The sequence below is a fragment of the Bubalus kerabau genome, chromosome 6, assembly GCF_029407905.1.
Source record: "Bubalus kerabau isolate K-KA32 ecotype Philippines breed swamp buffalo chromosome 6, PCC_UOA_SB_1v2, whole genome shotgun sequence".
NCBI classification, from domain to species: Eukaryota; Metazoa; Chordata; class Mammalia; order Artiodactyla; family Bovidae; genus Bubalus; species Bubalus kerabau.
The window spans coordinates 91,063,614-91,075,583 of record NC_073629.1 but is presented as its reverse complement, the minus strand read 5'-3'; the positions used below and the strand labels follow the sequence as shown (position 1 = coordinate 91,075,583).

Below are 11,970 nucleotides of genomic sequence, written 5' to 3'. Positions count from 1 at the left end.
AGGAGCAGCAGCCACAGAGCAGTGTGGCAGGAAACAGTGTAAATAAAAATGCATGCAAACTGTATAAACATAAATCTTAAAGATGAGTGGGAATTAGCTGATGGAAGTTTGGATGGTGGGGAGGAAATTAAAATGTTCTATGAGGAAGAAATACCATGAGCTAAGGTCTTGAGGCAGAAAGAGCTTACAGTTATTTAGCTCATTTGAGAAACTGAAATAGGTACTTTTTTTCTCCTGTGCAAAGACGTGCTAGGAGACTAGTGTGAAAGGAGGTGTAAATAGGCTTGAAGGGCAGTGCCCTTCAATTAGGGCCTCCAGTTAGTCTGTGTAGACTCTGTGCAAATTAGAAAAGGCTCCCTCTCTGGCAGATGAAACCCCACCCACAGGAACTAGTAAACAGAGCATAGGGTGGAGTTTAACCCACTACCCCATTGGCGAGTGTGCAATGCACAATGACAAGTGATGGAATTAAGTGGTTTTATTCACTTTGTTCCAGAAATAAAACTTATTAGTGTTTTATTTATTCGTAACACATTGCCCCAATACTTATACATGTAAAATAAGAATAACTATCATCTCTTACAGTTTTTGAGAGTCAGAAGTGTTAACATGGCTTGGCTAGGCAGTTCTGGCTCAGGAAGTTTAGCCAGATGTTAGCAGAAGCTCCAGGATCCTCTTCCAAGGTGACTCACTCAGAGAGTAGGCATCCATTCAGTTTTGCATGAGATGGAGGGGTTTCCAAGGATATAGAACTTCTTGTGCTAAATCCAGGAGAGTATCAGGCAACTAGGATGGCTGGTTACCCAACTCATTCAACTTGTGCTTGGCAAGTTTTTGCTCTCTGTCAGTGGGAGACCTTAGTGCCTTTACATGAGAGTGTCCATCCTTCTGCTTGGGTAAACTTACAGCACGGCAAATGCTTTGTGCCAGAGTGTAAGAGATTCATGACACCAAGGTAGATGCTGCAATGCCTTTATCACCCATCATGGAAGTCAAACAATGTCCCTTGCATTATAGGATATCGGTGACATAAACCAGCCCTGATTTACTGTGGATGGAGACTTTACAAAAGCATCACTATCAGGATGCAAGGATCATCAGGGATCATTTTGCAGACTGCTTGCCATAACTTGTTTGAAAGAGGGAAAAAGTGCAATAAAAAGGCTAGTAGGAGGCATTTAGTGATTTGGCTTCCCTGGTGGCTCAGAGGTTAAAGTGTCTGCCTGGAATGCAGGAGACCCGGGTTCGATCCCTGGTTGGGAAGATCCCTGGAGAAGGAAATGGCAACCCACTCCAGTACTCTTGCCTGGAGAATCCCATGGAGGGAGAAGCCTGGTAGGCTACAGTCCATGGGGTCGCAAAGAGTCGGACACGACTGGGTGACTTCACTCACTCACTCACAGCGCTGTCAGAAGTGATGAAGAAAAGTAAACAGATGTGATATAATAGTCGGACATGTAACTAATGCCTAACAATACAGAGACATCCTTCTGTATTCTTAGATTCGGGTGTTGGAACAAGTCACCCAATTCAACTCCCTCCCCATCTTTCAGTTTGTTTAGAAGTAACTTGCCAAAATCAACAGCTAATGAGGGTTGGAACTGAACTCAAACTCGAGGATTCAGGACAGGGAAGTCCGTGATATCTATGTATTTTCCTAAACAGGTAAATATCCCATGTATTTTAAACATATGAACTTTTAGTATTTATCTAACAAGCAAAAAATTAGGTTATTTTCATTTCTAAATAAAATAGTATAATTATTTTCAGATGTTAAAAGCATTTTATCTAAACCTGTTCTATTTAACACTCCAAATTTGTTATATCCTTAGGCTTAGCATATATGGTTTAATATGTTCAACCTATATCCATTTTACAAGTGAGGGAGCTGAGGACCCAGGAGCCTACTTGACAGACCTATAATCTCAAACTTGTAGTCATTGACAAAGCTCAGATTCCATTGTGCTATAATGCCTTCCTCAGAATAATGAGGCTTCCTAGGTCAGAGGCACAAAGGACAGCAATGAAAAGAGGACCATTCATTCTCCCTGCTGTGTAGAAGATAGAAGTCAAGACCATGTTCTTTGTAACCAGATAGACCTGGGTTCAAATTCCTGTTCTACTATTTACTAGTCTTATGTCCTTGGGAAAATTATTCTAGCTCTTGAAGCCTTAGTTTCTTCTTCAGTAAACTAGGAATCATTACAATTATCTCCAAGCTCTGCAAGGTTTAAGATGACTTTGGATATATTTTGAAAAATATAGATGCCATGTCTACTAGAAGGGAACAGTCGGTTTCCTTTGAAGCAGATTGCCTAATTTCAGTGTTTTACTCATTCAATGAAACCAGAGAAAAGAGAACTTCTCTTTTGGTCTGTGAGCCAAATCTCTGATTAAAATACCTGAGGGGTTTTGGAAATACACGCTTCTTCCCTAGATTACGCTATCCAGAGGTACTAGGGTAGATCTCTCAGGCTTGAATAAATCAACATATGGCCCTAAGTCAGGAGCCTGGCAGTATCCAGAAGGGTCTTCATATGTTTATAGACAATATTTTCCTAATACATTTCTTTCAAGTTTTGGATATTATTGTACTTTTCTTTCTTATATGTATAAGAAAACTTGGAATGGATAACTTTATATATTATAAAACTATGAAATTTAATATATACTAAGTTACTTTAATAGCATTTTCCAATTTACAAGGCCTTTTCTCATGTGTTCTCATTTCATCTTGAAATACTATGGGAAATAGGAAGACCATGAGTTAGTTCCATTTTACAGATTGATGGACCTGGGCCCAGAGAGAAATAAACAGGTCTGGAAGGTGATTCAGAGGCAGATGAGAAGGCAGGAGTGGGGGCAGGGAACAACAGAGGAAAGATGTCATAGGCAGGGTTTTAGAAGATGATTTGAGAAAACTTGGAGACAGTGATGGAAAAGTGTGGCATAGCTGATGCTGCTGTGTGTGTTTGTGTGTGTGTGTGTGTGTGTTAGTTTGTGGAAAAATGTGTAGGTGAACCAACTGTAGAATAAATTTTATTTATGATTTTTTCCTGTGTGCTGTGAATGGAATTCTTGGCATTGTTCAAGAGACTAGAGTGAAGTTTTAAATTACCATTTAAATTATTTTTGGATGTTCATCTGATTTCTTCTGCTAATGACACTGTACTGGAGGGGGTCACAGATTATTTCAGCTTTGTGTAAGCTATACAGATATATGAACACTTTGATCCTCAGGGAGGACTTGGAGGTTCCCTCCTGATTGTATTGCACTATGCCAGAGATTTATTGTGAGAGTGTGTTTCAGCCTTTCCTACCTGTTTCAATGTGTGTGTTTTCTCAGTTGCCTGGTTTGTAGGACATTCCACTGGTTTTTTGAATTCTCTGAGGGACTTGCTCCCTGTGTAGCTGTTGGTGCATCTGTGGGAGGAAGTTCAGAAACATTCTGTCACCATCTTGATTTCTCCCCTTAAAATGCCCAATTTTCACCAAGAGATTAAAAGGTATACAGAGAAATAAGAAACATGGACAAATCAAATGAATATAATAAATCTCTAGAAAGTGACCCTAAAGAAATAGACACTTTGGAATATCTTGACAAAGACTTTAAAATGACTGTCTCGATTATGCTGAAAGAGCTAAAGCAGAACATGGACAGACAAGTAAAATAAATGAGGGAAAACTGCATAAACAACATGAGCATATCTAAAAAGAGAGACATAAAATAATTCTGGAGCAGAAAACACAGTAACTGAATTTAGAACTCACTAGAGGGGTCTGATAGCAGAAATTAACCAGGCAGAGGAGTCAGCAAACTTGAAAAGTGATCATTTAAAATTATCAAGCCTCATGAACAAAAAGAATAGTAAATTGATAAAAGTGAATAGAGCCTAAGAGACTTACAGGAAACCTTTAAGTAGGCCAAAACATGCATAATGGGCGTCCCAGAAGAAGAAGAAGGGGAGAGAGGAAGGGGAAGAGAGTGTATTTGAAGAAATAATGGCCCAAAAGTCCAAAATCTTTGCAATAACATGGATATATAAATACAAGAAACTTAATGAATGGAAAGTATAATAAATCCAAAGAGACTCAAACATACATGGAATATTATAATCAAATGTAGAAAGATAAAGAGTGATTAATGAAGGCAGTAAAATAAAAATGATTTGTCACATACAAAGTATCTTCAGTAAAATTATTAGATGATATTTCAGCAGAAACCCTGTAAGCTGAAGGAAGTGGGATGATGTATTTAAAGAGTTGAAAAAAAAAAAAGTTAACTGAGAGGTCTTTATCTAGCAATGTGCTCGCTTAGTCAGTCAGTCATGTCTGACCCTTTGCGACCCTATGAACTGTAGCCCACCAGGTTCCTCTGTCCATGGGATTTTCCAGGCAAGAATACTGGAATGGGTAGCTATTCCATTCTCCTAGGGATCTTCCTGTCATTGCAGGCAATTTTTTTTTTTAAACCATCTGAGCCACCAGGGAAGCCCATACTGTCCTTCAAAAATGAGGAAGTTAAGTCATCCTAGATTAAGAAAAAGTTGAGTTTATTATCACTAGACATGTTCTAAAAGAACTGTGAAAAATTCTTCAAATTGGAATGAGAAGATAACAGACAATATCTCAAAGCAATATGAAAATAAAGTTTTTTGATAAAGGCAAATACATGAACAAATATACAAATCATTATTATTGTAATTTTGGTTCATAACTTCATTTAAAATTCTCATAAAATTTAAAAAACAAAAGTATAAAAATAATTATTAATCATATGTTAAATGAATACATAATATATAATGATGTAATGTGTGACATAAATAATGGAAGGGTGAGTGGAACTGTAAAGGAGTAGAATTTTTGTAAATGATTGAAAATGGTTTGAGTTTATAATATTTCTTTAACTTTAGGATATTATATGTAATCCCATGGTAATCACTATTAAAATGTCTACAGAATAGACACAAAAGGCAATACAAGAACTAAAACACATCAGCATAAAAAATCAGCTGAACAGAACAAAGGAAGGCACTAAAGGAAGAAGTGAGGAGCAGGAAAGCTATAAGACAAATAGAAAACAGATAACAAAATAGCAATAGTAAGTCCTTCTCTATCAGTAATTACCTAAAATGTAAATGCATCAAACTCTTTGAAAGACTTAGGTCTTGTTTTTAATCTATTTGCAAACCTAAGTATATGCTGTCTCACTTTAGGACATGTAGAGTTTAAAAAAGAAAAGGTGGAAAAAGATATTCTGTGCAAAAACTAAAAAAAGATAAGTTGAATATAGTAATATCAAGCAAAATAAACTTTAAGTAAAAATTGTTATAAAAGATTAAAAAGGACATATGTAATGATAAAAGGATAAATTCACCAACAAGATATAGCAATTATTTACATCTATGCATTAAACATTGGAGAAGGAAATGGCAACCCACTCCAGTATTCTTGCCTGGAGAATCCCATGGATGGAGGAGCCTGGTGGGCCACAGTCCATGGGGTTGCAAAGAATCGGACACGACTGAGCGACTTCACTTTCACGCATTAAACATTAAAATTCTCAAATGTGAATCAAACATTGAGGGGATTGAAGGGATAAGTAGACAGCTCTACAATAATAGGAAGCTTCCGTATCCTATTTTCAATAATGGATGGAACAACTACATAGAAGATCAGTAGGGAAGTAGAGAACTTGAGCAATACTATTGACTAAATGGACCTTACCAACATTTACAGAACATTCTACCTAGAAACTGCAAAATATATATTTTTCCTAAGCGCATATAGAATATTCTCCAGGAGGTACCATATGTTAGGCCACAAAACAAGTTTCAATAAACTTAAAAGACTGAAATAATTTCTGATCACAATTAAATGAAACTAGAAATCAACAGAAGAAAAACTAAAAACATCCATAAATGTGTGGAAATAAAAACATTCTTATTTTGCCAATAGGCCATAGAATAAATCACAGGAGAAATTAGAAAATAGCTTGAGACAAATGAAAATAAAAACACAAGATATTAAAATACAAGCTGCAGCAAAACCTGGGCTCAGGGAAATTTATAGTTGTAATAGCTTATATTAAAGGAAAACATAGTCTTAAATCAACAACTTAAATTTACATCTTAAGGAAGTAGAAAAAAGAAAAGAAAACTAAACTAAACCCAGAGCTAAGATAAGGGAGGAAATAAAGATTTCATTAGAGATACATGAAATAGAGAATAGGAAAAACAGTAAATAAAAATCAATGAAACTAAAAGCTGGTTCTTTGAAAAAATTAACAAAATTGACAAACCTTTGGCTAACTTGACAAAAAAGAGGAATTATTACTACTGATTTTACAGAAATAAAAAGGATTATGAGTACTATGAGCAGTTGCATACCAACAAGTTGGATAATCTGTACAAAATGGACAGTTTCCTAGGAACATACAATCTAAATCATGAAGAAGTAGAAAGTCTGAACAGACCTGTAAGAACACCTGGCTGTTTCCTGAGCTGCAACCCAACTCACGCTCTTCTCTCTTCCTGAGACCCTTTCTTCCTTCAGTTTGCCCAGCTCACTTCCACTCTTCCTTTGGGCAATGGTCACCACCTTCTGATGAAGCTGCCCTGATAGCCCTGTCTGGCTGGGTGCACTTTATCATCATAAACTAGTATCTTATTTTATACCCATCATATCTATCAATTGACTTGTCTATCATCCCCAGAGGCTAGAGTTTCTAGAAGTTAAGGATGATATTTTAATGCTTGTCTACAGCTCAGCACCTTTTCTATAGTGCTCACTTATACAGAGGAAAGAAGACAGATATTCAACATAGGTTTACTGGACACTGACCATACACCAGACACTATGATGGGCCTTCTCAAAGAGCAAGTGGAGAAGTTGAGATACACCATGCTGTAAGGTCATCATCTATTAAAAAAAAAAAAAAAGTAGTCATGATAATTTCTGCCTTGCATTCTCTTTCCTTTTCCAATTAACAAGTGCAAGAGCCACCTGTGGAGCCAGGTTTCTACCTCAGTTTTATCCTTCTCACCCTCTTTATGCCACGAAGAACAGTATGGTTACCAGAGACCTCAAACTTCTGTCTGCTTACAAGGAAAAATGCATCCATAAATTGCTTCCCTCCATCTCCAGCCATGAACAAGGGTAGTGAAGCACTGCACACAGCTCACCTAGGGATGGCCAAGCCCTTAGGACACTGTGCCTCCTTGAGCCTGAGGGCCTCAGGGTTTCTAGCCCATCAAGGGTAATCAGAGATGCCAGACAAATGAAGTCTGCAGTCAATCAAACATGCAGACAGATGTGGTTGGCAGTGAGTGGGGCTATGACTTAGAAACTACTGGAGTCTCATTATGGAGACACATGATCCTTGTGTGCTCTGCTTAAGAGAAAGCCAGAGTTTTTTTTTTCCCCCTTCTTCTGTATTTCAAATCGGTCTGCAGCCCTGAGATGGCTCATTAGGAGAGAAATGTGAAAAGACATAAAATCTGATCTTGTTAGATACAGAACTCTGTTTACACTTGATATTTAAAAGTCTAGAGTTTTGGTCTCAGTGCTTTTGGCTGGGAGGAGGAGACATTCAGGTCCTTTCTACATAAGCCTGCTTCAGCTCATTGCCCTGTTCTACATTAAGAAAAAAAGGCTGATTTTTAATCTATTTTCTTGTCACAGATCCCTTTGGAAATTTGACAAAGTCTATTCCTCAGAAAGTGAATGTGTTTGCACTCCTGCCTTAGTCTCATTGAAAATTTTGTCTCTTTCTTTCTTTACAATAAAACTAGTGGCAGTTTTTTCCTTCTTCTAAATGCAAATACCAATAGATCCATGACTTTTCTGTTTACTCTTTTTTAATTAAAAAATTTAATTGAAGGATAATTGCTTTACAGAATTTTGAGGTTTTCTGTCATACATCAACAAGAATCAGCCATAGGAACACCCATGTCCCCTCCCTCCTGAACCTCCCTCCTCTCTCCCTCCCCATCCCACCCTTCAGCCTGTCACAGAGCCCCTATTTGAGTTCCCTGAGTCACACAGCAAATTACCATTGGCTATCTATTTTAAATATGGTATTGTAAGTTTCCATGTTACTCTCTGCATACATCTTCTTGTCTTCTCCCCATCCTCCCCTCTCCCCATGTCCATAGGTCTTTTCTCTATATTTGTTTCTCCTTTGCTGCCCTGAAAATAAATCCATCAGTGCCATCTTTTTATATTTCATATATATATATGTATATATGTCAGTATACAATATTTATATTTCTCCAACTGACTTACTTCACTCTGTATAATAGGCTCTAGGTTCATCTACCTCATTAGAATGAATTTAAATGTATTTGCTTCTATGCCTTTTATTCCATTGTATATATGTACCACAACTTCTGTCAATGGACATCTAGATTGCTTCCATGTTCTAGCTACTGCAAATAGTGCTGCAATGAACATTGGGGTACATTTTTGTTTTTTTTTTCAATTTTGGTTTCTTCAGGGTGTATGCCGAGGAGTGGGATTGCTGGGTCATATGGTGGTTTTATTCCTAGCTTTTTAAGGAATCTCCATACTGTCTTCCACAGTGGCTTATCAGTTTATATTCCCACCAGCAATGCAAGAGTGTTCCCTTTTCTCCACACCATCTACAGCATTTATTGTTTGTAGACTTTTTGATGATGGCCATTCTGACTGGTGTGAGGTGGTATCTCATTGTAGTTTTGATTTTCATTTCTCATCTAATGAGTGACGTTGAGCATCTTTTCATGTGCTTGTTAGCCATCTGTATGTCTTCTTGGGAAAAATGTCTTTTTAGGTCTTTTCCCCACATTTTGGCTGTTTACTGTTAAGAAGTATTCTTCCTATGATCAGTTTAGGTCAAAGGAGGAGAAGGTGTAGTCGCTCAGTCATGTCTGACTCTTTGTGATCCCATGGACTGTAGCCCGCCAGGCTCCTCTGTCCATGGAATTTTCCAGGCAAGAATACAGGAGTGGGTAGCCATTTCCTCCACCAGGGGACCTTCCCAACCCAGGATTGAATCCGAATCCGCAGGCAGATTCTTTACGACTGAGACACCTGGGAAGCCAATTTAGGTCAAAAACAGGTTTAATTCAGAAGTCAGAATATCCAAGACATTAACCAAACTCCAAACTTGAGAGTAAATTTTTCCCCTTCTTCAGATTTGGGCCCACATGGGTGAGTGCTCAGGAAGAAGACAGTAAAGTGCTGAAGTTCTTCACGGGAAATGGCCTTGCTCTCCAGTCGTGGCAGATGTTGGCGTGAACTGTCCTCTTAGGCTCTTCATGGGGCCTTGAAACTACCGGCTGGGCACCACCTGATACTACCATTTCTAGGATGAGATTGGGCACATTTTCTTTAGTTGGCTACTGCTGAACCTCTCACTCGACTCTGTGTTTCAGGCTCTCTTGAGTTCTCTAGACCTCTAGTGGAAGCTCTCTTGGGAAGGTTTCAGAACACCTCCAGGTGGCTGTTTCTCTCCCATATCTGGTCCCATATCTTAGTCCTAACAAAGTCTGAAATACAGACTGATCTTGGTGAAGCTTCTCTATCCTTTACCACAGGCAGCTTTAGTTTTCTCAGGCATGAGAAGGCATCCTTCTCTTGCCTGTCAAGTCTCTAATAATAATAGCCTTTATGTTTTAGAATCTAAGACTTTCAGATGATTTCTATCTGCCACCTCTGTGTGTGTGTGTGTGTGCGTGTGTGCGTGTGTGTGCTCAGTTGTGTCCGACTCTGTGACCCCATGGACTGTAGTCCATTAGGCTCCTCCGTCCATGGAATTTTCCAGGCAAGATTACTGGAGTGGGTTGCCATTTCCTACTCCAATCTGCCACAACTACTGCTAAGTCGCTTCAGTCGTGTCTGACTCGGTGCGACCCCATAGATGGCAGCCCACCAGGCTCCCCTGTCCCTGGGATTCTCCAGGCAAGAACACTGGAGTGGGTTGCCATTTCCTTCCCCAACGCATGAAAGTGAAAAGTGAAAGTGAAGTCGCTCAGTCGTGTCCGACTCTTCGCGACCCCATAGACTGCAGCCCACCAGGCTCCTCCTGCCCAAATAGAATGCTTGTATCATACCTAAAACACCCTTGCCTTGATTTTCTATCTTGATTGTACAACTACTTCCAAAGGTAAGGCTCCCTGCCTCTTGCATGAGCCCTTTGCTCTGCAGACAGCTCTAAGTGCTGAGTTTTGTTACAATATTGGGAATATCTGATATTTATATATTTTTGCAGAGTATTTTATGGAAGCAGCCCTCTCTATGCTTGTTTTAGGTACATAGAAATGAGGGAAAAATTAACATCTGTAGCTGAGTCTTGAAACAAAGTTTCAAGATGTACTGTCTGATTACCTTTCACTTATTCAAGCTGTGGGAAGTGATCAAATGCTTGGCTTTTTTCATTCTTTGAAAGATGCTATGACCCAGTTACTCCATGATGAAAACCAACCTATGTAGTAACTTCAGAGTATAGAGGAAAAGTCAGGGGTTGGGGCCAGGAAAGAGGTGAATGAACTTTATATTATCTGGGAGGTTAAAGGACTAACTAAGGAGGTGAACACAAGGCCAGTTGCCAATGGTTGGTGGTTGCAAGTCATATCCTAGTCAGTAGGCTAGGTCATGTTTGGAGGATGGAGCCCAGGACAGTTAGTGAGGTCTTGATTGATACTTGCTACATCGACATTCAGTGACCCTAAGAATTGTAACAGGGACAGAAGTCAACTTAGGAATATTTACAGTGGTAAATATAGTGGTCAACAACAAGAAGTGAGTATCTGATAAACTTGTCCCTAAAGCTCCAGGATCATAAATACATACAACCACTGGCTGAATCTCTCCCCTCTGTTTCCAACCTGACTTGGCCAACATCACACTCACAGACATGGGCTGAGGAAAGGATGCTGGTGCATAGGTGGTGGATTTGAGCTGTGTGCTCATTAGCTTGTTTGGACCTCCTGGTTCTGCCCCTGTTTGATCTTTGGTGCACTACTTCCATCTTGTTGCTGGGCCACTTGATCTTACCACCCAGTAGGTCTGATAGGATTCAGCTCATGACAGGCTGCTGTGGGCACGTGGCCACTTGGCATTGTCATTTCATTTCTATCAGGACCCAGATAGAGAGGGAAAATAACAAAAGTTGTTTTTCAAAATACCACCGAAGAGGCCAAAGTTCAGAATGGATTACTTTTTCAGAAATTACTAATTACAAACAATTCTGGTTATCAAAAGATGACAAGGAATATGATGCCATATTCACCTTGTTTTTCTGGAGGGGAGTTGCAATACTTAACTGACAATAGAGCTAAAAAGAAAAAAAAAGGAAAAATAACTGACATCTGTTCCTCTAATTTATCACAGAGAACAATTTTCAAAATATTTATGATGACATAAACATACATGGAAAAGAAATGCAAAAAAGCAAAATAGCTGTATGGGGAAGCCTTACAAATAGCTGTGAAAAGAAGAGAAGCAAAAAGCAAAGGAGAAAAGGAAAGATATAAGCTTCTGAATGCAGAGTTTCAAAGAATAGCAAGAAGAGATAAGAAAGCCTTCCTCAGGATCAATGCAAAGAAATAGAGGAAAACAACAGAATGGGAAAGACTAGAGATCTCTTCAGGAAAATTAGAGATACCAAGGGAACATTTCATGCAAAGATGGGCACAATAAAGGACAGAAATGGTATGGACCTAACAGAAGCAGAAGATATTAAGAGATGGCAAGAATACACAGAAGAACTGTACAAAAAAGATCTTCACGACCCAGATAATCACGATGGTGTGATCACTGACCTAGAGCTAGACATCCTGGAATGTGAAGTCAAGTGGGCCTTAGAAAGTATAACTACAAACAAAACTAGTGGAGGTGATGGAATTCCAGTTGAGCTATTCCAAATCCTGAAAGATGATGCTGTGAAAGTGCTGCACTCCATATGCCAGCAAATTTGGAAAACTCAGC

The 11,970-nt window shown here is 38.9% G+C and overlaps 1 non-coding gene across 1 annotated transcript; it reads left to right on the top strand.

Annotated features, from left to right (window-relative positions):
• The first annotated feature begins 1,192 nt into the window (after positions 1-1,192).
• On the top strand, positions 1,193-1,264 carry TRNAS-GGA (transfer RNA serine (anticodon GGA)). Its single transcript has one exon. It is a non-coding gene; the product is annotated as a tRNA-Ser (tRNA).
• Positions 1,265-11,970: the final 10,706 nt, after the last annotated feature.